Source organism: Pinus tabuliformis, chromosome 4_1 (genome assembly GCF_031772625.1).
Source record: "Pinus tabuliformis cultivar Carrire ecotype Pingquan chromosome 4_1, CPIR1, whole genome shotgun sequence".
Lineage (NCBI taxonomy): Eukaryota > Viridiplantae > Streptophyta > Pinopsida > Pinales > Pinaceae > Pinus > Pinus tabuliformis.
Window position 1 is genome coordinate 450170729 of NC_142303.1, and position 25196 is coordinate 450195924.

Below are 25196 nucleotides of genomic sequence, written 5' to 3' on the forward strand. Positions count from 1 at the left end.
ACTCTCATGGCTCTATGTAACTCTCTCTCTCTCTCTCTCTCTCTCTCTCTCTCTCTCTCTCTCTCTCTTTTAAATAATTCATTATACTTTATTTTATGCACTGATTAAAGAATGACATATTCCTTTTCACTCATTAAAAATATGTCATAAAATATTCCTCTTACGCTCTCTTTAATGCATATGTTACACTCTCCTTAACTAAGGCATGCATACCTCTCCTTAATGGCATAAGTTACACTCCTATAAATGGAATCCAATGCATGCACATTACTCCTCCTTTATGACAATAATTGGTTGCTCCTCCTATATATGAGTCTCATGTATTCTCACTTGAGGATGAGGAGGCCAAGAGTGGAAGAGACTTGAGGAAAATAGTGATAGGGAGAGATATGGAGAGTAGCCAATTGCTTCCATAATAAATCTGAAATTATTGTTAAAATCCTAAGATCTCTAGCTATTGAGGTTGGCCATGAGTGGTATTGAGAGGAAGTGAAAATTTGCTTCCTTAGTTTGCCTTGCAAATCTCTCTATTGTTGTCTTTTGGTACTGCTTGTGAGCTTTTGTAGCTCGGGGGTTCCAGGGGGAGAAGTTCTTCCTGGATATGGTTGGGAGGAAAACCGGGTGGTTCACAATGAGTTGGTAAGGATATTGGAGTTGGAGCATACTCTCATTGGAGTTGGAGCATACTCCCATTTTTTTGAGTTGTATACATTCACTACTAGGTATGTTGACAACATTATATTGCATTTATTTTTGTATTTCATTACATGGTTTTTCTTATTTGGTTGTTGACTAAAAATTAGATGTATATCAAATGCTTCACACTAAATATTGAAGGAATTTTACAAACATATTAATAGCACAAATTTGGGTTTTCCTTCTCTTTTTACATTTGTAGATAAGTTTTTAGAGTATATGTTTGACAAAAGGGATAAATGAGATAGTATGAATTTGTTTTTGGTTGTGGTTTTAAATAATCGCATTTCGGGGCATTTCCGTTTCAACTTATTTTAACATCATGGGGTATTTGTTCCTTAGGACCATGTTGCCCCAGCCTTGATTTCAAAAAATAGAGTTTTAGAATCTGGTTCTGTAATATTCCATATTTTACAGATTTGTTGTTGCTGCCTGGTGGTTTGTCTTGCTGCTCTTTTTTTGTAGTTGTGATTTACTTGGTAATCTCTTTTTATGAAATCAGTATGTTATATAAACTTGGAATTATTATTTTAAAGTATCAATGGCTAATACATTTATAGTTTAATAACTTGTGACTTCTTGTTTGATAGTTTAATAGTCAGCAACTTGTTTTGTGACTGCTAACCCTTGTTAAAAATTCCCAATGGCTGTAGCTACATCGCTGTGAGCTATTTGTAAAAATTCTTAAATATTTATAGTCATTATGTGGCTAATTTTTGTATATTCAGCAATAAAGATGGATGACAGTTCTACTTATGTATTAGGTTCACTTCTTGGCATTACTGACAAAGAAAAAGAAATTATGTAATCTTAGATTCATGTTAGTTAATTTTGGTGAAATTTCCTTAAGGGTTATGGTTGTGAGTGTTTGAAAAAATGCCTCAATGGCTATACATTTCATGCTTGTAAACTGTTTAACATAATGCGTCAATGGTTGTAGTTAATTACATCTATGAATTGTCTATAAAAATGACTAAGTAAATTTAGGATTTGCAACCAAGGTGTTTTTGGAAATATCTCAAAGAATAAGCATGATGATTCCATTGAAGTAAAAATCCATGGAAGGCAAATTGGTTAGGTGAAATGCTGTAATTGTTAGCTCACATATGAATTCATAATAATTGGAAACCACTCCTTTAGAAGTTGAATTATCTTGTTTTTCTTCCCATCGTTTTACCAAAGAATTCATAGGCATATTATCTAGAACAAAATCAGAATAGTCACTCTTAAACACTCTTAATTGCAATAGAATGAATAATTAGCTTAATGGAAATTGTGGTTTGTAAATATTGATATTATTTATCCACTAAAGACTCTATCATTTAAATGTTATTTTAAGAATTATGGTTTTAAGTTTTGGATGTTGAGGAACCATGACCCTGTAGCTTTAATGAGAAGTTTAATATTACCATGGGTTAGTTAGTTAGTAGAAACTAGTATGTGGTGTAAATAATACCAATAAAAATAAATAAAAATATAGATATATAACCTTGCATTAACTTTTACGTCTTAAAAACTTAAACTTAAATCATATTTTGAGCCAGCCTTAGTATAATACTGATGGTTGGTAAGGTGGGACATTGCATATGGTATTAGAGCAGGTTATAACTATAGGACCTAGGGCTTGCCTGCTAATATTTATTTACTTACCTAAATTTTTCCTTGGTCAGGTTAAGTAATCATGGAGAGAACATCAAGGAGGAGGAAGTCTCATCTCCACCTCCCCAAGATAAAGAATCTATGTAGATGTCCATCAGGAATCAAGGGATATGATGTTATCTTTCCAAAAGATGATTAAAGTCTTGATTACTAGGGTTGGGGGAAATCCTTCAGTGCTTGGTTCTTCATCTCAATTGGAGAGGCAATAAATACCATCTTATGGAGATGTACATAGAGAGTTGGAAAAAGTTAAGCTTCTTGTCTTTAAGTGTACCACAAAAGGAGAAGTAGCAAAAGCTTGGTCGGAAAACATGTGCCTATGTTTTGAGTTGTGAAATTATTCTACCAACCAAAAGGCAAAGTTGGCTATATACCAAATTAAGGAGAGTGCACTATTATGGTGGACGAACTTAGAATCACAATTTGGATACTCCATGTCTACCTTGACATGGGAATGATTTGAAGGGGAATTTCGAGCAAAGTACTTTTCTGCTGAATACTTGGAGAGGAAATTGAATGAGTTCCATGATCTTAAGCAAGGAACTAAGACAATCCTTGAATACGAAGCATAATTCATGGAGTTGCTTAGATATGCTACCCATATAAATATTGAATCCCTCAAGGTAAACAAGTTTTTGTATGGATTGAATCCTATTATAAAGGAAAAGGTGTGCATTTTGAGGCCTACTACATTGCGGGAGGTTGTGCAACAAGCAATTATAGCCGAGGAAGAATTATTGGGGAACAAAGGGGAGTATAAAACCCCAAATCTATCATTCCATGGGAAACCTCCTTGAAGGGGAGGCCAATATGTAAGACATAAGTCAGGTGGTTCACATCATCAGGGATTTCAAAAGAATCATACTTTTAAGAACGAAAGAAATAACCCAAGGCAACATCTTCAACAAAGTAATGCTCGCACTCAAGAATCACCTAATAAAAGGGTCAAATTTATGGAAACTGCTCCCACTAATGGATATTGGACTTGTAGAGGACCTTGTTATGAGTGAGATTACCCTGAAAAGAATACTAAATCACAATCATAGTAGGAACAAGCCACTATTAGAGATATGGGCACCGCCCATAGGATTCATGCAGCTGTGCAAAATTGCCAGGTTGAGCATGAATCTACAATGCTTGAAGCATCATGTAAGCTAAATGGTATGGTTGTTACTATTTTGATTGATCCTGGTGCAACTGAAAGTTTTATTTCTCCTAATACTTTATTGAAATGTAAATTGGTGGTGATAGAGAAAAATGATTTTGATCAGGTTCAGATGGCCTTAGGGCAATATCAAAAGGTTGAATGCTTAGTGCAAGAGTGCCCTTTAGACTTGGGAGTGTGTGTCACAAATGTGAATCTTTATGTGACGCCACTTGGTCACTATGATGTGATAATTGGGATGGACTGTCTTGAAGCCCAGTGGGCTGTGCTTAGTTGTTGAAGCAAAACCCTTCATTTTTTTGAGTGATGGGGGCCAATCTATGGTTATCCATGGGGAAAGGGGACCTATTTCTTTAAGACTTATCTCATTCTTGTAGATGAAGAGAATTCTTAGGAAAATATGTCAAATGTATGCTGTAATGACTTCAAATGAGGGAGAGCTTTCATCCTTTGAACAATATCATTTCCTTTCAGAATTCTCCGATGTCTTTCCAGAGGAGTTGCCTGGTTTACCTCCAAAGCAGGAGATTGACTTCTCCATAGAGCTAAAGCCTAGTACCAAACCTATATCCAAAGCTCCCTATCGAATGTCTATTGTTGAACTTCGTGAGTTGCAAGTGCAACTTCAAGAGTTATTGACAGGGGTATGTTTAGACCTAGTGTTTCACCGTGGGGAGCTCCAGTGATATTTATAAAGAAGAAGGATGGATCCCTTTGGCTCGGTGTTGACTACAGGAAATTGAATCGAGTAACTATTAGAAATAAATATGCTTTTCCTCGCATTGATGATCTATTTGATCAAATTAAGGGATCCATCATATTCTCCAAGATAGATCTTTGATCTGGATATCATCAACTCAGAGTTAAAGAAGAGGATATTTCCAAAACGACTTTTCAAACTCGTTTTGGTCATTATGAGTTCATGGTTGTTCCTTTTGGGTTATCTAATGCCCTAGGAGTCTTTATGAGTCTGATAAATGGTGTATTTAGGAATTACTTGGAAAAATTTGTACAAGTGTTCCTCGATGACATCCTAATCTATTCAAAGTCCCTAGAAGAGCATGAGAAACACCTGAGATTGGTGTTACAATGCTTAAGAGAAAATAAAATTTATGCAAAAATGTCCAAATGTTCTTTTTTCCAAAAAAAATCCATTATCTTGGACACATTATCTCCAGTGAAGGCATTGCTGTTGACTCAACAAAGATCAATGCAATTTCAAAATGGCCAACACCCTCTAATGTGCATGAAGTGCGTAGCTTCATGGGTATGGTAGGATACTATCGAAGATTTGTGGAGGGGTTTTCAAAAATAGCCAACCCTATTGCTTCATTTCTTAGGAAGAGAGTACGATTTAATTGGACAAATGATTGTGAGCAAGCATTTTCCAAGCTCAAACAATGTTTGACTACAACTTTGATACTTAAGGTTCCAGATATGGATAGACCATTCATAGTATGTACTGATGCCTCAAAAGATGGATTGGGTGTGTATTATCATAAGATGGTAGGGTGATTGCATATGCCTTTAGGAAGTTAAGGATGCATGAGGAAAACTATGCAACCCATGATCTAGAACTAGCAACTATAGTTCTTGCCTTCTGACTTTGGCGACATTATCTGGTGGGAAAGAAATTTGAATTGAAAAAAGATCACAGAGGTTTGCAACATATATTTACTCAAAGTGATCTAAATTCTAGGCAAAGAAGGTGGTTAGAACTCCTAAGTGAATATGATTTTGATATAACTTACATCAAGGGTACATTGAACAAAGTAGTCGATGCGCTTAATCGAAGACCATGAATATTTTTAGTAATTCCATTGAAGATTGATTTACAGGAGTGCATCTTGAGGGCACAAGATGTAGATGAATGGTGCAAGGAATTTAAATTTTCTCTTTCTAGGGAGGGGAATAAGAAAAACAAGGTAGAAGGGTATTCTTGTGATGATGATGGTTGGTGAGATTCACACAAAAGACTGTAGTTCCAGATCAAGATGGGATTCGTGAGTTCATTTTGAAAGAAGCTCACCATGAAACATGTATGGCTTGCCCAGGAGTCTAGAAGATGTATGCTGATTTAAAAAAAAAATTATTTTGCGCAGGCATGAAGAAGGATGTAGAAAATTTTGTGGCAAAATGTTTGGAATGTCAGCCAGTTAAAGCAGAACATGGTCATCCAGCAGGATTGTTGCAGCCACATAACATTACTGAGTCCAAATTGGAACTAATATCTATGGACTTTATTGTTGAATTACCTGAGACAACCAAAAGGCATAAATCCATTTTGGTGGTGGTAGATAAACTTACTAAGAGTGCCCATTTTATACTCGTTAGAGATACTTACAAAGCATCTGAAATAGCACAAGTATTTATCAAGGAGGTGGTTAGACTTCATGGTTTTCCTAAGAAAATCATATCAGATAGGGCCTCTATATTTACAGGAAGATTTTGGACTAGTTTCTAGGGAGCCCTTCAGACACAATTAAATTTCAGTACAGCTTATCATCCAGAGACTGATGGTCAAACTGAAAGAGTAAATCAAGTGTTAGAGGACATGCTTAGAATGTACGTAATGGATCAACAATCTAAGTGGGAAGATTATCTTCCTCTAGTGGAGTTTGCTTACAATAACAGTTATCACCGCTCCCTTGGTATGGCACCTTATGAGTTATTGTATGGAAGACCATGCAGAACACCTTTAAGTTGGGATATATTAGAGGATAAAATCTTAGTAGGTCCTAAAATTCTTTAAGAAATGGAAGAAAAAGTGTGTCATATAAGGCAAAGATTAAAGTAGGCACAAGATAGACAGAAGAGCTATGCTGATATGAATAGAGTGGATCATAGTTTTAAAGAAGGGGAATTTGTTTTTCTTCGAGTAAAACCTCAAAAAATCTCAATTAGGTTTGGAAAAGGATCTAAGCTCTCTCCTCGATTTGTTGGGCCTTTTGAGATCATTGAAAGGGTTGGACCTGTGGCATATCGTCTTTCTTTACCACCAGTCTTTCATTGAATGCATGATGTATTTCATATTTTGGTACTACATAAGTATGTTCATGATCCTTGTCACATTTTAGATTGGCGTCAATTACAGGCAACGGATGAAGGAACTCTTAAGGCATAGCTAGTTTGCATTTTGGACCATCGCACTCGACAACTCGGATGTTGCATGGTGGAGTAAGTAAAGGTCCAATGGGACCCATACAGTCCTAGTTCTGCCACTTGGGAAGATACATCTTCTATGTGTCTTGAGATTCATTTTTTGTTTAGTTAAACTTTGGGCCAAGTTTACTCTAAGAGGGGGAGTATGTAGTGTCCTATATTTCTAGTATAGTTTTGTCACTCCTATCAAGGGTTATATATGTATGATATGTTGATCGCTTGATTTAGGAATAATGTTTTACATACATAGTTATATTTCCTTTTATGTTTATGTATGATAGATTAATCACTAGATTGGGGAACAATGTTTTATATAGTTATATTTCCTCTTATATGTGGCATCATTGATTATCTATATTAAATGGTTTTGGTTAAGCAAAATGTTATACATATGTTTTTCTGTTTGTATCTGATTTATGAAGTAGGTGTATGACATGGATGGTGATCCAAGATTGAGACACATATACCCATGGATTCTCATGGTTGTGCGGAATAGATGGTTAATTATGATTTATGGATGATACATGATTTGTGTGATTATATATGTCTAATATTGTACTAAGCAGGATGTAGTAGGGTACCTGGTCATTTTCCAACAAAGATGTTCAATTATGAATGACTGTGGAAGTCATTTCTTCAAAACCAAAATGACTGTGAAAGCCAGGCGCCATTCCGGGTAAAATGTGATTAAGTTAATTTCATTATGGAGTTAGTTTGATTCCTTTGATCTATGCGATTGTAATGTGTGCAGGTCTTTGAACAAGGCCTTACCAGCGAACCATCAGATGGGTAAAATCTCAAAATCAATACCATAAGGAGAAACACAAAGTTTCAAAGCACAGTAGATGAGAGGGCATGGAAATTAGGGCGTGGAGTCCTAAATCCAAGAAAGATAAAGACGTGGAGTCTTGTATATTTAGGGCATGGAGTCCTAAATCCAAGAAAGATAAAGACGTGGAGTCTTGTATATTTAGGGCGTGGAGTCCTGAATATTTAAAAAGATCAAGTTGTGGATGCTTGGATCTTTGGAGTAGATTAGGGCACAGAGTCCTCAATCTAATAAGGCAAAAAGATGCATGAAATAGGGGTGCGGAATCCCTATTCTCCATAATAAAAATACCACTCATGGATGAATTTCCTTAAATAAAATTTCATTCTCACAATTTTGGAATCAGTTTCTAAAAATACAAAGTCATGTGCAGCATCTCAAGCACGACTTTCCACAAATAGTAAATCACTTTACATAAATTGGTAATCAAGCGGAGTTGAAGAAAAGTGAATTAACTTATCATTAATCAATCCTAATAATTCAATCTTGATTGAACCCTCAATATTATTAATATTATTACTATCTTTTACGAGACTATGATATTATTATTAAAAAGGAATTACAAGTCAATTTTATCTCCTCAATCAATTTACACATCTCCTTCATGACTCTCATGGCTCTATGTAACTATCTCTCTCTCTATTTTAAATAATTCATTATACTCTATTTTATGCACTCATCAAAGAATGGCATATTCCTTTTCACTCATTAAAAATATGTCATAAAATATTCCTCTTACGCTCTATTTAATGCATATGTTACACTCTCCTTAGCTAAGGCTTTCATACCTCTCCTTAAGGGCATAAGTACACTCCTATAAATGGAATCCAATGCATGCACATTACTCCTCCTTTATAACAATAATTGGTTGCTCCTCATATATATGAGTCTCATGTATTCTCACTCGGGGATGAGGAGGCCAAGAGTGGAAGAGACTTGAGGAAAATAGTGAGAGGGAGAGATATGGAGAGTAGCCAATTGCTTCCATAATAAATCTGAAATTATTGTTAAATTCTAAAATCTCTAGCTATTGAGGTTGGCCATGAGTGGTATTGAGAGGAATTGAAAATTTGCTTCTTTAGTTTGCCTTGCAAATCTCTCTACTGTTGTCTTTTTGTACTACTTGTGAGCTTTTGCAACTCGAGGGTTCCAGGGGGAGAAGTTCTTCCTGGATATGGTTGGGAGGAAAATCGGGTGGTTCATAATGAGTTGGTAAGGATATTGGAGCTGGGGCATACTCCCATTTTTTGAGTTGTATAAATTCACTGCCAGGTATGTTGACAACATTATATTGTGTTTCTTTTTGTAGTTCATTACATGGTTTTGCTTATTTGGTTGTTAATTGAAACTTAGATGTATGTTAAATGTTGCACACTAAATGTTGAAGGAATTTTGCAATAACTATAGTTTATTTTATGTAAAAAAAAAATTTGTACAGTTTCATTGCAAATTTATTTACATGATGTCTTATTGGATGAAGCATTCAGGCTGCCATGAGTTTTATGAAAACATGTTAATAACACAAATTTGGGTTTTCCTTCTCTTTTTACAGCTGTAGATAAGTTTTCAGAGTATATGTTTGACAAAAGGGATAAATGAGATAGTATGAATTTGTTTTTGGTTGTGGTTTTAAATAATTGCATTTCGGGGAATTTTTGTTTCGATTTATTTTAACTTCAGGGGGTATATGTACCTTTAAGCCATGTCACCCCGACATTGATTTCAAAAAACAGAGTTTCAGAATCCAGTTCTATAATATTCTATATTTTACAGATTTGCTGCTGCTGCCTCATGGTTTGTCTTGCTGTTATTTTTTGTAGCTGTGATTTACCTGGTAATCTCTTTTTATGAAATCAATTTGTTATATAAACTTGGAATTATTATTTTAAAGTATCAATGGTTAATACATTTATAGTTTAATAACTTGTGACTGCTTGTTTGATAGTTTAATAGTTAGCACCTTTTTTGTGACTACTAATCGTTGTTCAAAATTCCCAATGTCTGTAGCTACATCGTTTCGAGCTATTTGTAAAAATTCTTAAATATTTATAGTCATCATGTGGCTAAATTTTTGTATATGCAGCAATAAAGGTGGATGACAGTTCTACTTATGTATTAGGTTCACTTCTTGGAATTACTGACAAAGAAAAAGAAATTATGTAATCTTAGATTCATGTTAGTTAATTTTCGTGAAATTGACTTAAGGGTTATGGTTGTAAGTTTTTAAATAAATGCCTCAATGGCTGTACATTTCATTCTTGCAAATTGTTTGACATAATGCTTCAATGGTTGTAGTTAATTACATCTATGAATTGTCTATAAAAATGACTAAGTAAATTTAGGATTTGCAACAAAATTGTTTTTGGAAATATCTCAAAGAATAAGCATGATGATTCCATTGAAGTAAAAATCCATGGAAGGCAAATTGGTTAGGTGAAATGTTGTAAGTGTTAGCTCACATATGAATTCATAATAATTGGAAACCACTCCTTTAGAGGTTGAATTATCTTGTTTTTCTTCCCTTTGTTTTACCAAATAATTCATAGGCATATTATCTAGAACAAAATCAAATTAGTCACTCTTAAACACTCTTAATTGCAATAGAATGAACAATTAGCTTATTGGAAATTGTGGTTTGTAAATATTGATATTATTTATCCCACTAAAGAATCTATCATTTAAATGTGATTTTAAGACTTATGGTTGTAAGTTTTGGATCTTGAGGAACCATGACCCTGTAGCCTTAATGAGAAGTTTAATATTACCATGGGTTAGTTAGTTAGTAGAAATTAGTATGTAGTGTAAAGAATACCAATAAAAATAAAAATAAAAATAAAAATATAGATATATAACCTTGCATTAACTTTTACGTCTTAAAAACTTAAACTTAAATCATATTTTGAGTCAGCCTTAGTATAATGCTAATGGTTGGTAAGGTGGGACCTTACATAAAATTTCCGGCTTTCATTTTTGTGCAGATCGTATACGTCATTTTGAGATGATTCTAGTGACCATGCAGTTGTTATTTGAGTAGCTTGTAGAGGTTTCCTTGAGGTGTGAAAAGCTGATTTTGAAGAAGAAATTACTTAGGTATTTGAAAAACTATTTTATTCCTCTACTACTTAAATTTTTAGTTACAATCATATGGATATGTATGGCCACATGGACCAATACAGCAGTTGTACAACTTCTTGCTTTCTTTTTTGTGCATATGGTATACCTCATTTTGAGATGATTCTGATGACCCTGGAGTTGCTATTGAAGTAGCTTGTAGAGGTATCCTTGATGTATGTAAATCCAATTTTGAAGAAGAAATTACTTATGTATTTTCAAAACTCTTTGATTCTTACACTACCTAAATTTTTAGTTACAATCATATGAATCTGTATGGCCATATGGAGCAATACAACAGTTTTACAACTTCTTCCTTTCTTTTTTGTTCAAATCGTATACCTCATTTTGAAATGATTTTGATGACCATGTAGTTGTTTGAGTAGCTTGTAGAGGTTTCTTTGAGGAATGCAAAGCTAATTTTGAAGAAGAAATTACTTATGTATTTGCAAAAATCTTTTATTCTTCCACTACTTAAATTACAGTTACAATCATATAGATCTGTATGGCCATATGGAACAATACAATAGTTGTACAACTTATTCCTTTCTTTTTTGTTCACATCGTATACCTCATTTTGAGATGTTTCTGATGAACATGCAGTTGTTATTTGAGTAGCTTGTAGTGGTTTCCCTAAGGTATGAAAAGTTGATTTTGAAGAAGAAATTACTTATGTATTTGCAAAACTCTTTTATTTTTCCACTAATTATTTTTAGTTACAATCACATAGATTTGTATGGCCGCATGGAGAAATACAATAGTTTTACGACTTCTAGATTTCTTTTTTGTGCAGACTGTATAACTCATTTTGAGATGATTTTGATGACCATGTAGTTGCAATTTGAGTAGCTTGTAGAGGTTTCATTAACATATGCCAAGATGATTTTGAAGAAGAAATTACGTATGTATTTGCAAAACTCTTGTATTCTTCCACTACTTAAATTTTCATTGTTTGTGTGATTGATGCTATGATCTAAAAGTAATTTCTACATTTTATTAAATTTAGAAATTTATCTATTTAACTAGGATCATATGGATAATAGTCACATGGGGTCAAATTTTTGTAATGTACTTAACCCCAAATAGCTCAAAAGGTGGAATATGGCTCCAAATTTGTGAATATGTGTCGTTACCCCTAAAAATTTCTACTTGATGGGGAAATACACCTTCAAATACATTGAAGATCTTCCATTAGGGTTACCTATCACACCTTCTTACCTGCAACATCCCCCAGCCGCGTCCTTCAAGAGGGTAGCCAACCTCAAGACTCAAGTGGCCCTTTGAACAAACCCATGTGTTACTTAGTGCTACATGGCATGATCTCGAGTTGGGTGTTCATCTCGTAAATCTCCCTTTTTTCTCAAATCCTTCATCCACATGGTCTTAGGGCCTAGTTTTAACCTAGGAACAAGGATCTCCATCAATGACATGACAAAAGATAATGTAATCCATGTAACCATGCCTTGAATTACATGCAAAACATGCCTGACTGGATCCTCATATTGAATTTCATCTCTAGAACAACCTTAATCAAGCCAACCATATACCTTTTATATGCTTGTTATTCCCTTGGATGATGAAGAGTTCTCAAGCGAGATAGAAAAGGGTCCATGACCTCCAAGTCTCTCCTTGCAACTTCTAACTATCACTAAAATTCAAGTATCTCATGTTGTTCTCGCGAGATAAGGAATCCCATGAGAAATGGAGATTAAGACATGCATTTTCAAGAAATATTAGTCCCCATTAAACAATATTAGAATATGTCTTGGAGGAACACCCTTCTTAATGGCTCAAATCATTCTTATAAATATTCATTGAGTGCACCTTCTCCTATTAGAAATATCTCACCAAAATAGTCATTAAAGTCAATTTGAATTACTTATGAGTGCAACAACATGCCTCTACACTTGTAGCTCCACTTGGTAGTGTTTTAAGGAACTACAAATGGACTCTAAAGAGAGCATAAAAATAGATAATTTACATAAACAAGAACACCCTTCTCACTTCATCCTGATGGTAGTGATAGATCTCATTTCCTAGGTCTAGAAAGAGAGCATAAAAGTAGCTAATTTACATCAACAATAACACCCTTCTCACTTCAGCCTGATGATAGCAATAGATCTCAAAGAACATGGTTCTTTATCCATGAAGGTATGGGACTAGAGTTTCATTGAACAAATCGAATTTTTCCCATTTTTTTGTTGAATGTTTCAAGGGTTTAACTTTTGGGTTTAACACACATACTAAGCAAAATTTGGTGCCAATGACTCTCAACAAAAGGACACAAGCAAAAGGTATAAGGAAGCCCAACTATTTTTGTAGAATATTTAAATATTATAGTGGAGGATGTCCTTTAATGAGATGTATGTCATTAGATGTTTCCAACTACATTGAAATTCAAATATAATAATTAGAAGCGTCCTTTCAAGATGTTAGGAAATTTCATCACGTTACATATGCATTTGAGCAACATTAATTATATTTAAATCTACCCACTTCTAGTTGAGAATAGGTTGAGCTTCTCTAAATTAATAGAATTCTCATTTCTCTTGAAAAATATTTTTTTTCATGTAGTTAAAATTTTCCAACTTCCTTTCCCAACGCATATCACTCCCTATACAGCACAACTATGCCAAACCTTACTTCCTTTAAAAATTTCAAATTGATAAATTCATTAAACATTTTAGTAAGCATATTGTGGTCTAATGGTAACTTATAGTACTTGTACTAAGATAAGATAGTTTTAGTAATGTCCACAGGTAATCAAAGTAGCAAGTCAATGAGAACCAAAATCACAACCAGTAGCCCATGGGGCATAGAATAGTTAGTTAGTGGATTGATTGTTAAGGCATATCGTACATAATAGCCACTAGTTCAAAACACCATGAGTGTCCCACTTGCCCAACTCTCAACTAGGGGCTATAGTGATAGCGGGGGAATCAACCTCATGTCATACGAGATCTACCTAGTTTCCAATTCATCTAGTCACAAAAAAAACAAAAGAACAAAAAGACAAAAATAATGAAGTAGTAGAGAAGAGAGAATGAATATCTACTACCCCCAATGTAATGTGTAACAATTTCATTCTAAAGAGGAAAATTAAAAAAGAAAAGAAAAGAAAGAACCATGATAAATCTGAAGATGCCAATGCAATGACTAATAATGTTTTTGAAAGAAAGAAAAAGAAAAATAACTACTTATCATTATAGATGAAGTAGCAGAGGAGAAAATATGCCTTTGTTTCCCTCTCAATAACTATGAAGATGCAAAATAAACTCCTAATGATGTCCTTAGAAAAATATTAACAAGTAAAAGAGCATAGACAGGTAATCTCGGGAAGAAAGTAAAAGAAATAAATGAATTTATCCTTATAGTCAATAAGTATCTAACAATAGAAGCCAGAGTGAGAGATTACAATAAGCTAGTCAATCCATGCTCAAAGCTTACATACTCATCCATGGCCTCATGGAAGCAGGTCCTCTAGCGATAGAAAGGATAAGATGTGCATGGAGTCCCAGATTGTTTGTGCATCAATGCCAGTGAGTCTGCATGGCACTTACTGTAGGGAGCTAATATAGGTAGGAAAGACGAAATCCACCTAATAAGGTCGGACTTGCACAAGCGTCATAAGGCATACCGAGGTTGAAATTGTAACAATGGACTTGCATCCAAGTATGACAAAACTCTCGGCGATCTTGACTCTATTTAAAGACTATGGTAAGAAATAGGCTTCTTGGTGCGAACATAAGTGCTAATAAGCATGGAATAAAATTAGAGCCTTGACCTTTGTTAACTTAAAATTGAAAAAATGATGGAAAGAATTCATAGTGTGTATATTTGGGTCAACAAGGTAATAAAGCCTTTTATTTTCTAAAGCAAAGTTAACAACCAATAGATAAAGAGGGATTTGAACCAACATAGACCTTACCATAATCATCCTTGTTCCTGAACTATTTACAACAAAAAATCAAACTTGTGTATTCATATGAACCAAACTAACTCTAACCAAATTCATAAGAGCAAACTTTACAAAAATTTGTATTATTTTGAATGGAATTTGTGAGCTTTGATTACATTGCTTGCAATGTCGAACGTAAAATTGTTTCCACTTTGAAAAAAAACATCGAAACCCATCCACGAAAAAGGTAGGACAGGGTGATACAATGGTAACTAATTGCAACACAGTGGTAGCATGTCGACTGAATATTTAGTTTCAACATGGTATCTTATTAATTGCATTGATGACTTCTCCAAGATCTATAAGTGTTTTTGGAATATAGGTCTCATTAATATGTACACTCACAATAGGGATTCGAAGGTTAGAATATCTTTTATTTATGATTTTTCCAAGCATCATATTAGCAAGTTGTCCTACTACATTGATGATAAGAGGATCTATTTTATTCCTCCTTGGCCCTTCCCTTTCATACAAGTTTCCTTGATCAATTTGATGTAGATCTGTATCTCCTTGATTGCCTGAAGAAGAGGTCTCCTTACACAAATATTTTTTTATCTAATATAAAAGAGAATTTGTGATTTTTTCAGGATTCTTTCTTTCCAACCTATATGGAAATGGTGAAATAGGAGATGCTAACTTTGTTGCATATTTATTTTTATCAATATCTTCCTCCTTTTTATGTTTATATATATCTTGTTTCAGAAGACTTTCATAGTGTTCAATGATTACTAGAGGTGTAGGATTTTGGGTTGTCTTCCCTGAATGAAGGTGTATATCATTGATATAAAGAGAATTTAGGGAGTAGGTCTTAAAATTGGAGGGTTCACTATTGTAGATAGGTTGGGCCTGTTTATTATTTGGATTTGGTGCAGTTTGATCTGGCATCGGTGGTGTCCTTGGTGGCTATTGGACAGGGTTTTGAGGAGGCATGACAGGAGGAAGCATTAGAAAAAGATACAAGAGTTGACGCCTATAGCTTGGTGGAAATGAACCAGAGAATTGAGTTGTGGGGTGAAACTAAAATGAGGTGCCCTCACCGTGTTATGTTTGGGGATTTTTCCACTGAAAAGAGAGCTAGTTTAGAAGTGGGGCTTATTCAATAGGAACCATTTAGATTGTTGGAACTAATTTCAAATAGGGGAATAATATGGCTAGTTGTCAAAATGTTGGAAATGTATGGAGGGTCATGCCCTTCTTTCATTCATATAGAACAAGGTTTCCATTGGATCCTTTGGGCCTTTCCCCCTCAAAATTTCTTTAAAGGATGCATTTGTCAGGTACATTCCGATATGAACATATTACATAGATTGAAAGAGTTTCCAAAGGACATTCATTTTTCTCATGCTTCTTCTTACATGGTTAGGGATCTTTCAGCTTCCTCTCCCGATTGGTTGAGTATCTTTTCTTCCTCGCTTTTCATATTTTATTACATTGTGTCCATTTTCATTGTAAGGGAATGAAGAATATCAGCCTTCATATCCTCCCACATAGTACCCAACTCAGATTTGGAGATTGTTGGTGTGGAAGGCTTGACTAGTCGAGGATTAGGACTCCTTATGCTCTTACTCGTATTGGATGCAACTCAATACATGTATCATACACTAATACCGACGGAAAACACTATATCTATTTATATGGTTGGATTATTTTGAGAAATGAACATCATTTATTCAGTGTATCTATCCTATCAAATTTAAAAGTTTTTCTGCAGAAATTGTGGTTCTCTAGCTTTGGGACATATGCATTTAGGGGAAGTTAATTTAATTTGTTTTCTAATGTGAGGATCATTATTGAGTGACCCTATTGCAGATAATATGCTCCCACTAGACAATAAACCCACTTCTAGAATTGATGAATTCATCAGGAAATCTTCTGGAAAGAATTGTGTAAGTTTCTACAAATATATTGGCTATAGCTATGCACTATGTTAATGTCTGTAGTGTATTTTTTTATATGTTTTAATAAGAACAAGACTTTCCCTATGTATTATGTACTACACACTATATTTTGGAAAAGGATTTTAAATGTACTTATGAAGAAACCACTAGATCTAGGGTAAAATTGGTTGTTAGTAATTATGACATAAGACATCTTCTAGCTTTGAATTTGAAATAAGTAGTGTCTTTCCAATACAAAATTGTAATCAATTATTCCAAATGGAACAATAATTGTTCTAAATTCATATCCCTAATGTTTTGGTGTTTCCACTACAAGAAATAGTAAGTAGGAATTTATTGAGAGGTGTAGTGGGGAGAGGATTGATAGAGTCAGAGAAATCAAAGTATAATGGATTCCAAATAGAACATAGTGAATCGTATGAAAATATGCATGTGCCTGACAGAGATTTGGCTTCTAAGAATAGAGTAGTGATTACAAATGATCGTCATGAGTTTTTGTTGTCGTGTGTTAGCTTTATGATGCAAATATTGAAAGGGTTTCTAATGATTATGGTTACTTGGAAAGAATGTATTGCACTATATCCTTTCATATGATAAAGATTCTCCCATATATGGATTTGTGTAGTGTTTTTCCTCTTCACTTTTCTAGACACTAACAACAAGCCTATCCATTCTTTAAGATGTTTCTTTTGGATGGCAACTTATATGTAAATATTGATTAATATTTTCCTAAATAAAAATAATAGAGTTTGAATGACTTTGGTACATAGTATGTAGGTATTGAATTGTTTTCATGATACAAGTATGGGCTAACATACCACATAATATTGCACTAATGTGTTCTCCTGAATTTATTTCAATATGATGAAGAGACAAAGGAAATTATTTTGATAGGTTGTTAGGTTGCTATAATACTAGTGATTACCCAATTACTATTTTAGTTGTACCCATTATTAATATTGCTGTGCCCCTATTGTCCCCATATTGTTATTATTGTGCCCCATAGAATCCCTCTATTGTTATTTTTGTGCCTTTATATTATTATTGTTAGGTCGGCTTGGTTATATTGTGACTCCTTAGACTCCTATATATAGAAAGGAGGTTTCTTCATTTGTATCATTCGAGAATTGTTCATTTATGTAATGTAAAGGAGGTTTCCCCCTCAAAGAGGTTGAATTCTAGGGCATTAATCTATCTTTTCTATCTTTTTGTGAGTTGGTTCCATAACATTTGGTATCAGAGCTTTGAATTCTAGGATTTCGCTGCTCCAAACAGGTCATTGTGGAATTTGTGCTATAACTTTTTTTTCTGCAACGTTTCAGATGCTACAAAAAGAACCCATTTGAGAATACTTCGTGCTGAACCTTGGGTCCAAATTTAAAAGCTTTTTGCACAATACTTGTGGAGATATGATCTGAGGAAGTCGGTCTTTTTGCAAACTCCTGAATTACATTTCCAACAGGTGACCTGGGGAAAATAGTCATAATTTTTGGTTTGAGCATCATATTGAAATTTTATAAGAAGTTGCAGAAAGAGAATGGACTGTAGTTTCCTGTATATATTTTTCAAATCCTAAGGTTGAAATAGTGACACGTGGCACTTCATACAAGTTTTCTCTTCTGAAAGGGTGTATAATGAGGTCATCTTGGGAGATTGTGCATAACTCTTTCTTGGAGAATCTAAATTTGATCAGACTGGTGGCATTGGAAAGAGAACGTGGAGAGTTACCAAAGATCACAATTTCAGAGCCAAAAGATCTGAAATTACAGAGATACATTAGAGGCAATATCGAGCTCCTACAAAGTGAAAAAAAGGTGTGTATATTTTTTTAAATTTTCGCTTAAGCTTGATTTGAAAAATTATTTTGAAGGAATTCAAAGGGCATAGTATAGCATTATTATTGATAACTGATGCCCCGAGGAAAGAAAATACAAACACCTAGTAAGCAACCTGAAAGCTCTAGAATGACTTATGAAGAAGAGGAAGAAATGCAACATGATATATCAAAATTATGAGACCAAGTGCAACAAATGTCACTCGCACAAAAGGTAACAGAATCTAAGATGGATGGTTTAAAGAAAGATGTAGAAGCTAAGATGAATGACATGGAAGCAAAGATGGATGATTTGAAGATAGATTTGAAGACAAGCATGGTAGATTTGAAGACAGATTTGACAAATTTTCTACAAGAAATACTTACTAATGGTGAAAGGGTAGTAAAGGAAACTCGTGATGAGAAAAAAATAAATGTTAATCATGATTTCATAGACTCTAATGTTGGATCTAAGAACCAACATATTCCAAAAATCGAAATGAGGAAGTTTGATGGCAAGGATCCCACAACATGGATACTACAGATGGAGAAATTTTTCGATCTCAATAATGTGCAAAACACACAAAAGGTATGCATTGCCACTTGATATTTCGAACCAAAATAGTTTGTATGGTATCAATGGCTTTGCTCTCGTAAAAAAATTGTCACTTGGGCAATTTTTATGGAAGAATTGATAACACATTATGAGGATACAAAAAGCAACACTTTTTTTAGCCAACCGATAAGTCTCAAACAAAAGGGTTCAATGATGGATCACATTGAGGACTTTAAAAAATTGAACATAAGGATAAAAGATATTCCAGAAGAGCATAGGATTGATGTGTTCATAGGGACTTTAAAGGATAATATCCAACATGAGGTTCATCTTTGGGAACCTGATTCATTGGAGAAGGCATTCAGGTTAGCAAGAAAAATGGAAAGCAAAATTATGGCAACCAGGAAGCCTACCACTCACAACTATAAAGATGGAAGTGTTGTTGCCCCTAGCATTCCACAACCTATAAGGTTGACACCACAAAAATTGGAAGAAAAAAGAACAAAAAGGCTTTGTTACAGTTGTAATAGCAAATACACTAAAGGTCATAAGTGTGCTGAGAAGAAATTATTCTACATAGATTGTGAAGATGAGGAAGAAAAGGAACAAGAAATGTCAAAAGAAGAGGATATACTCCAGGAACAAACCCTAGATAAAGAAGTAATGAATCCACCCATATCTTGTAATGCATTGGCTAGAATTACGACTCCTCAAACTGTCAAGATAGAAGGACATATCAAGAAGAAAAAGGTAATAGTGTTGATTGATTCAAGAAGTACCCACAATTTCATTCATTGTAAGATAGCAAAAGAATTGAATTGCTTCCTATATCTAGGACCAGAGTGTCAAGTAATGGTTGCAAGTGGAGGAACGATAAATTGCTTTGGAAAGTGGCATAATATCAAGATATCCATGGGAGAATATGTATTGAGTAGCCCAATGCTTTCCATTCCAATGGGAGATGTTGATTTCATACTAGGAGTCCAATGGCTACAATCTTTGCGTACAATAGCTTTTAATTTTCAAGAACTTTTCATGAAATTTTATGCAGAAGGAAAGGAAGTTGTATTAAGGGGTATTGTAGGGAAACCAAGAAAGATAATCAACTCTAACAGTATGACAAAGCTTCTAAAAAAGGAACAAAGAGGTGTAATTGCACAATTATGTTCACTAGATGTTTCCACATCGAAATCATCTATTTCTCCAGATCTCCAAAAAGTCCTGGACAATCATTCCAAGGTATTTGAGACTCCCAAAGTTCTCCCACCTATTCATGATCATGATCTTTCTATTCATCTGATTCCAGGAAGTGTTCCTCCAAACATTAAGCCATACAGATATCCCTATTCCCAAAAGAGTGAAATTGAACATATGGTTGCAAAAATGCTAGAGGCTGGTATAATTCAACATAGTCAAAGTTATTTATTTGCTCCAGTAGTATTGGCACACAATAAGGATGGATCATGGTGCATGTGTCCCGATTACAGGGAGCTCAACAAGCTCATTATTAAAGATAAGTTTCCCATTCCGGTCATTGATGAATTACTGAATGAATTGCATGGATCAATTTACTTCACCAAGTTGGATCTTCGTTCAGGATATCATTGAATCATAATGAAGACTAAAGACATTCCGAAAACAACATTTAGAACTCATGAGGGTCATTATGAATTTTTGGTCATGCCTTTTGGCCTTACCAATGCACCTTGTACATTTCAAGTTTTGATGAATTCCATTTTCAAACCCTTCCTTAGAAAATTTGTGTTAGTATTTTTGGATGATATACTAATCTATGACAAGTCTTGGAAGGATCATGTTGAACATGTTGACAGGGTGCTACAACTATTGGAGGAGAAACAATTATATGAAAAAAGATCCAAATGTTTCTTTGGAGTACAAGAGGTGGAGTATCTGGGTCATATTGTATCTCATGAAGGCGTTAAGGTAGACCTTAGCAAAATGAAAGCCATTAAGGAATGGAAAATCCCCACATCCATAAAGCATCTGCGAGGATTTCTTGGGTTGACAGGGTATTATCACAAGTTTGTTAAGAATTATGGGAGAATAGCAGCACCTCTAAAAACATTATTGAAGAAAGATGCATTTTCATGGACTCCAGAAGCAACAAAGGCCTTCGAACATCTTAAAGAGGCAATGTGCCAAGTACTGGTCTTAGCTACACCAGACTTCACAAAAACCTTTATTGTGGAATGTGATGCTTCAGCAAATGGAATTGATGTTGTTTTAATGCAAGATGAAAGGCCCATTGCTTTTTAAAGTCATCCAATCAAGGGAAACTTTTTACACAAAGCTATTTATGAGAAGGAAATGATGGCAATACTACATGCACTTAAGAAATGGCGACCCTACCTAATGGAAAGACACTTCAAGGTAAAAATGGATCATGATAGGCTTAAATACTATTTAGAACAAAGATTATCCTCTAAAGAGAAACACAAGTGGGTCACAAAGATGTTGGGTTATGACTTTGAAATCATCTACAAAAAAGAGAAGCCAAATGTGGTGGCAGATGCACTCTCATGAATGGATGAGGATGTGGAAGCATTTTTGTGTGCCATTTCTATTATCCAACCAGATAGGATAAATGAAACAAGGGAGGAATGGAAGAATGATGAAGAAGTGTGGGCACTTATTCGAAAGTTACAACAAAATTCCAGTGCATCTGATACATTTAGCTGGCAAAATGATTTGTTACGGTACAATGATCGCTTATACCTCTGTAAAAATTCCCAAATCAAACAAAAGATTCTTATGGAATTGCACACTTCTCCCTTAGGAGGGCACTCACGATTTTTAAAAACTTACCATAGGGTTAAGAAGGAATTTTTTTGGGATGGTCTTAAATCGGATATTCAAAAGTTTGTCGTGGAATGTTTGGTTTGCCAACAAATAAATTTGAAACAATTAATACATTGGGTCTATTACAACCTTTCTCCATTCCAAGCCAGCGTTGGGAGGAGGTTTCAATGGATTTTATCATAGGTTTACCCAAGTTTGAGGGAAAGAGTGTCATCATGGTGGTAGTTGATAGAATTACCAAGTATGCACACTTTTGTGCATTATCACATCCATTTAAAGCCAGTACAATTTATACTGCATTTATGGAAAGATTCAAAATCTCCATGGAAGCCCAAAGATTTTTGTAAGTGACAGAGATCCCATTTTCACTGCAAATTTTTGGACATAATTATTTTCTTGTCTTGGTACTCAGTTAGCTCATAGCTCATCTTATCATCCTCAATCTGATGGGAAAATTGAGATAGTAAACAAATTTTTGGAAGAATATCTTTGTTAATTTGTATCTAATAAACAGACACAATGGGTCAAATGGTTGCCTCTGGCTGAATGGTGGTATAACACTTCATTCCATACAACAACAAAAATGACCCCATTTATGGCACTTTATGGATATCAACCACCATCCATCACATCATATTTAAGAGAAAATTCTAAGGTTCAAGTAGTGGAACATCACATTGAGCATCAACAACCAGTCCTCCAACTCTTAAAGGATAACCTCGTGTTGGCACAAAATAGAATGAAACAACAGGTAGATCAACATCGCAACGAAAGAAGTTTTGATGTAGGTGATTGGGTATTCCTATAGCTACAACCATATAAACAAATGTCCCTCAAGCAAGCTAAGAAGGATAATAAATTATCACCAAAGTATTATGGTCCGTACAAGGTGTTGCAAAAGATTGGTACTATGGCATACAAATTGGAGCTTCTTGCAGCTTCTTGAGTGCACCCAGTTTTCCATGTTTCATGTTTAAAGAAGGTGATAGGCAACAAGCTCCCAGGTCAAACAATATTTCTGGAACTTGACGAGGAAGGAAAAATTATATTGGAACTGGAAGCAGTCATAGAAACAAGAACTTGACAGCTATGAAATCGATCAATTTCGGAGTATCTCATCAAGTGGAAGAACTTATCCGCTGAAGATTCCACATGGGAGGATGAGAATTTTATATAGAAGCATCCAAAACTACTCAAGCGTTAAGGACAAAACTTTTTGTGAAGGAAAGGGGCATGTTAGGTCCATATAATACTAGTGATTACCCCATTACTATTGTAGTTGTACCTCTTATTAATATTGTTGTGCCCCTATTGTCCCCATATTGTTACTATTATGCCCCATAGAATCCCTCTATTGTTATTTTTTTCCCTTTATATTATTATTGTTAGGTCGGTTTGGTTATATTGTGACTCCTTAGACTCCTATATATAGAAAGGAGGTTTTGTCATTTGTATCATCTAAGAATTGTTCATTTATGTAATGTAAAGGAGGTTGCCCCCTCGAAGAGGTTGAATTATAAGACATTAATCTATATTTTCTATCTTTTTGTGAGCTAGTTTCATAACAGAGGTATCCCCAAGAATTGTAGTGCCAACCCACAGAAAGTAGGTTACCCAAGAGATGCACGATTTTCATTATCAAAACGTAAGGAACTCCCAAAATCATTCAAGCTGACAAGATTTAGGAATTTTACTCAAGGACTATATAGTAAGGTTTTTAGGGTCCTAAAGTGCTAGCTTTATGAATCTAGAAATTGAGTATATATTGTCAATCTAGGATTCATAAAGCTAGATCCCATGCTTTTTCCATGAATATATATTATGAATCCCGTAAATATGCACTGAAATGATTTGCTTTTTAATTATATATTTACTCTTTTTGATATGATTTGTCTTTTAACTATTAGACATTTTTGTTCATGCCCATATTCAATAAAAAAAAATTAAGCTAATTTTGAGAGTTAGTTAGCATGTTGTGATTGGATAGCTGCGGAGAATTAAGGAATGGATATATAGTCGTTGCTAACACATTCTAATAGAATAAGCTTGTGCTTTCCTGCAAGATCACCAGCTTCCATGAGGACACCAATCAGTGCAATGAATTTTATCAACACTAGTTCACAACAACATATATCAAACTTACAAGTAGTGTACTCTCACTCATATTTACTCTACGTCAATATTCTAGAAACTAGAATTCATTTATTCATTTTGAAGGTCCATCTCATGAGTCCTAAAATATTAGGGTTAGGGTTAAAGTTGCAACAAATAGATGTTACCAAATCGAGTCTAACAACCTTTTTTTTGCCCTACTGTACACTCCCAGATAAATGGCAAAAAAGGAAAGCTTGCATCTCTAAAATCATTGTTCAACAACCTTTACCACAATCTACATAATAAGATATCACTATGGGAGGTTTTCAAGAAGCCAATAATTTCTGATACCATGGTCAATAATTATGGTGTAGGTTCAAATAAGCGCATTCCTACATGTACAGTCTCTCCACAGGTCTCTTTGTCTTTGTCATATCCATATGAAACTTTATATTCACCATCAATAGACAATACTACAAATATTACATACATAAAAAAACCACCCATTCACAGGAAATCAACACCTTAAGTAAATATGTTTAAGTATAAACTACTAATATAGAAAAAATAGTATCATCTTTAGGTTTCCATGTACTATCATGACCTAGGAAGATATTGGCGTCCACCTACCTATTCCACTTAGGTCTCTAGTCGATTGCATCAGTTTCCTTAATTATAATAGCATTTAGTATTTTTAGCAGTTTTTCGAGTCCTGAACTTATAGAGCTGTTTTGACCCCATAAATGAAAATTTGTTAAGGTCTTAAGAAGGCCCATAACCATAAGTAGGGGCCTACTGCAAATCCTATAGCACTCTGAGAGATATTTGTAATGAGGTATCAATGTGCCAAACAAAGATCATATGACCAAGTTATGACCCTAGGAAGTTGCCTACCTAACTAACCCCAATGGGGTTCACAAACTCTTGGTGTTCCATCTCTTAGGGTTATGGTTCTGGTTGTTTATGGTTTCCCTTTCCTGTTTAATAATAAAAAGGCCCTTGAGCCTCATTGCAACACAACTGAAAGGCATGTAGCCACCACATCTCTTCTCAGAGATAAGCTATCATCGCCCGAGCTAGTTTATTTTTATTTTGTATGTAAGCATATTTTAGTTCTTTGATATTAATGAAATCAAAATTTATTTCTACTGCATCTTTGTGTTTATATTTGTGTTTGTATTCTGTTGCGTTCCTGCATAATTCTAGATTAGTGGTATCAGAGAGCTCTGCTCTTTCTCTATTTTTCTTTGCATGTCCCCAGTGAGGTTGGGGTATAAGGGGTTATGGATCGAACTTGTTGAGCCTTTGCAAGACCAGCCTCGCAAACCCCAACAACATCTCATGGTAGAAGAAAATAAAGACGAGGGAGTAGGAGATCCTTTCAAGATATTTCTTGAAGAAGCCCTCGAGCGACAAAGGAACACAATGATGGATA

The 25196-nt window shown here is 34.6% G+C and overlaps 1 pseudogene; it reads left to right on the plus strand.

The window, feature by feature from the left end:
- The first annotated feature begins 3939 nt into the window (after positions 1-3939).
- The window catches only part of LOC149176287 (FHA domain-containing protein PS1-like), a 43917-nt pseudogene continuing 22660 nt past the window's right edge, over positions 3940-25196 (plus strand).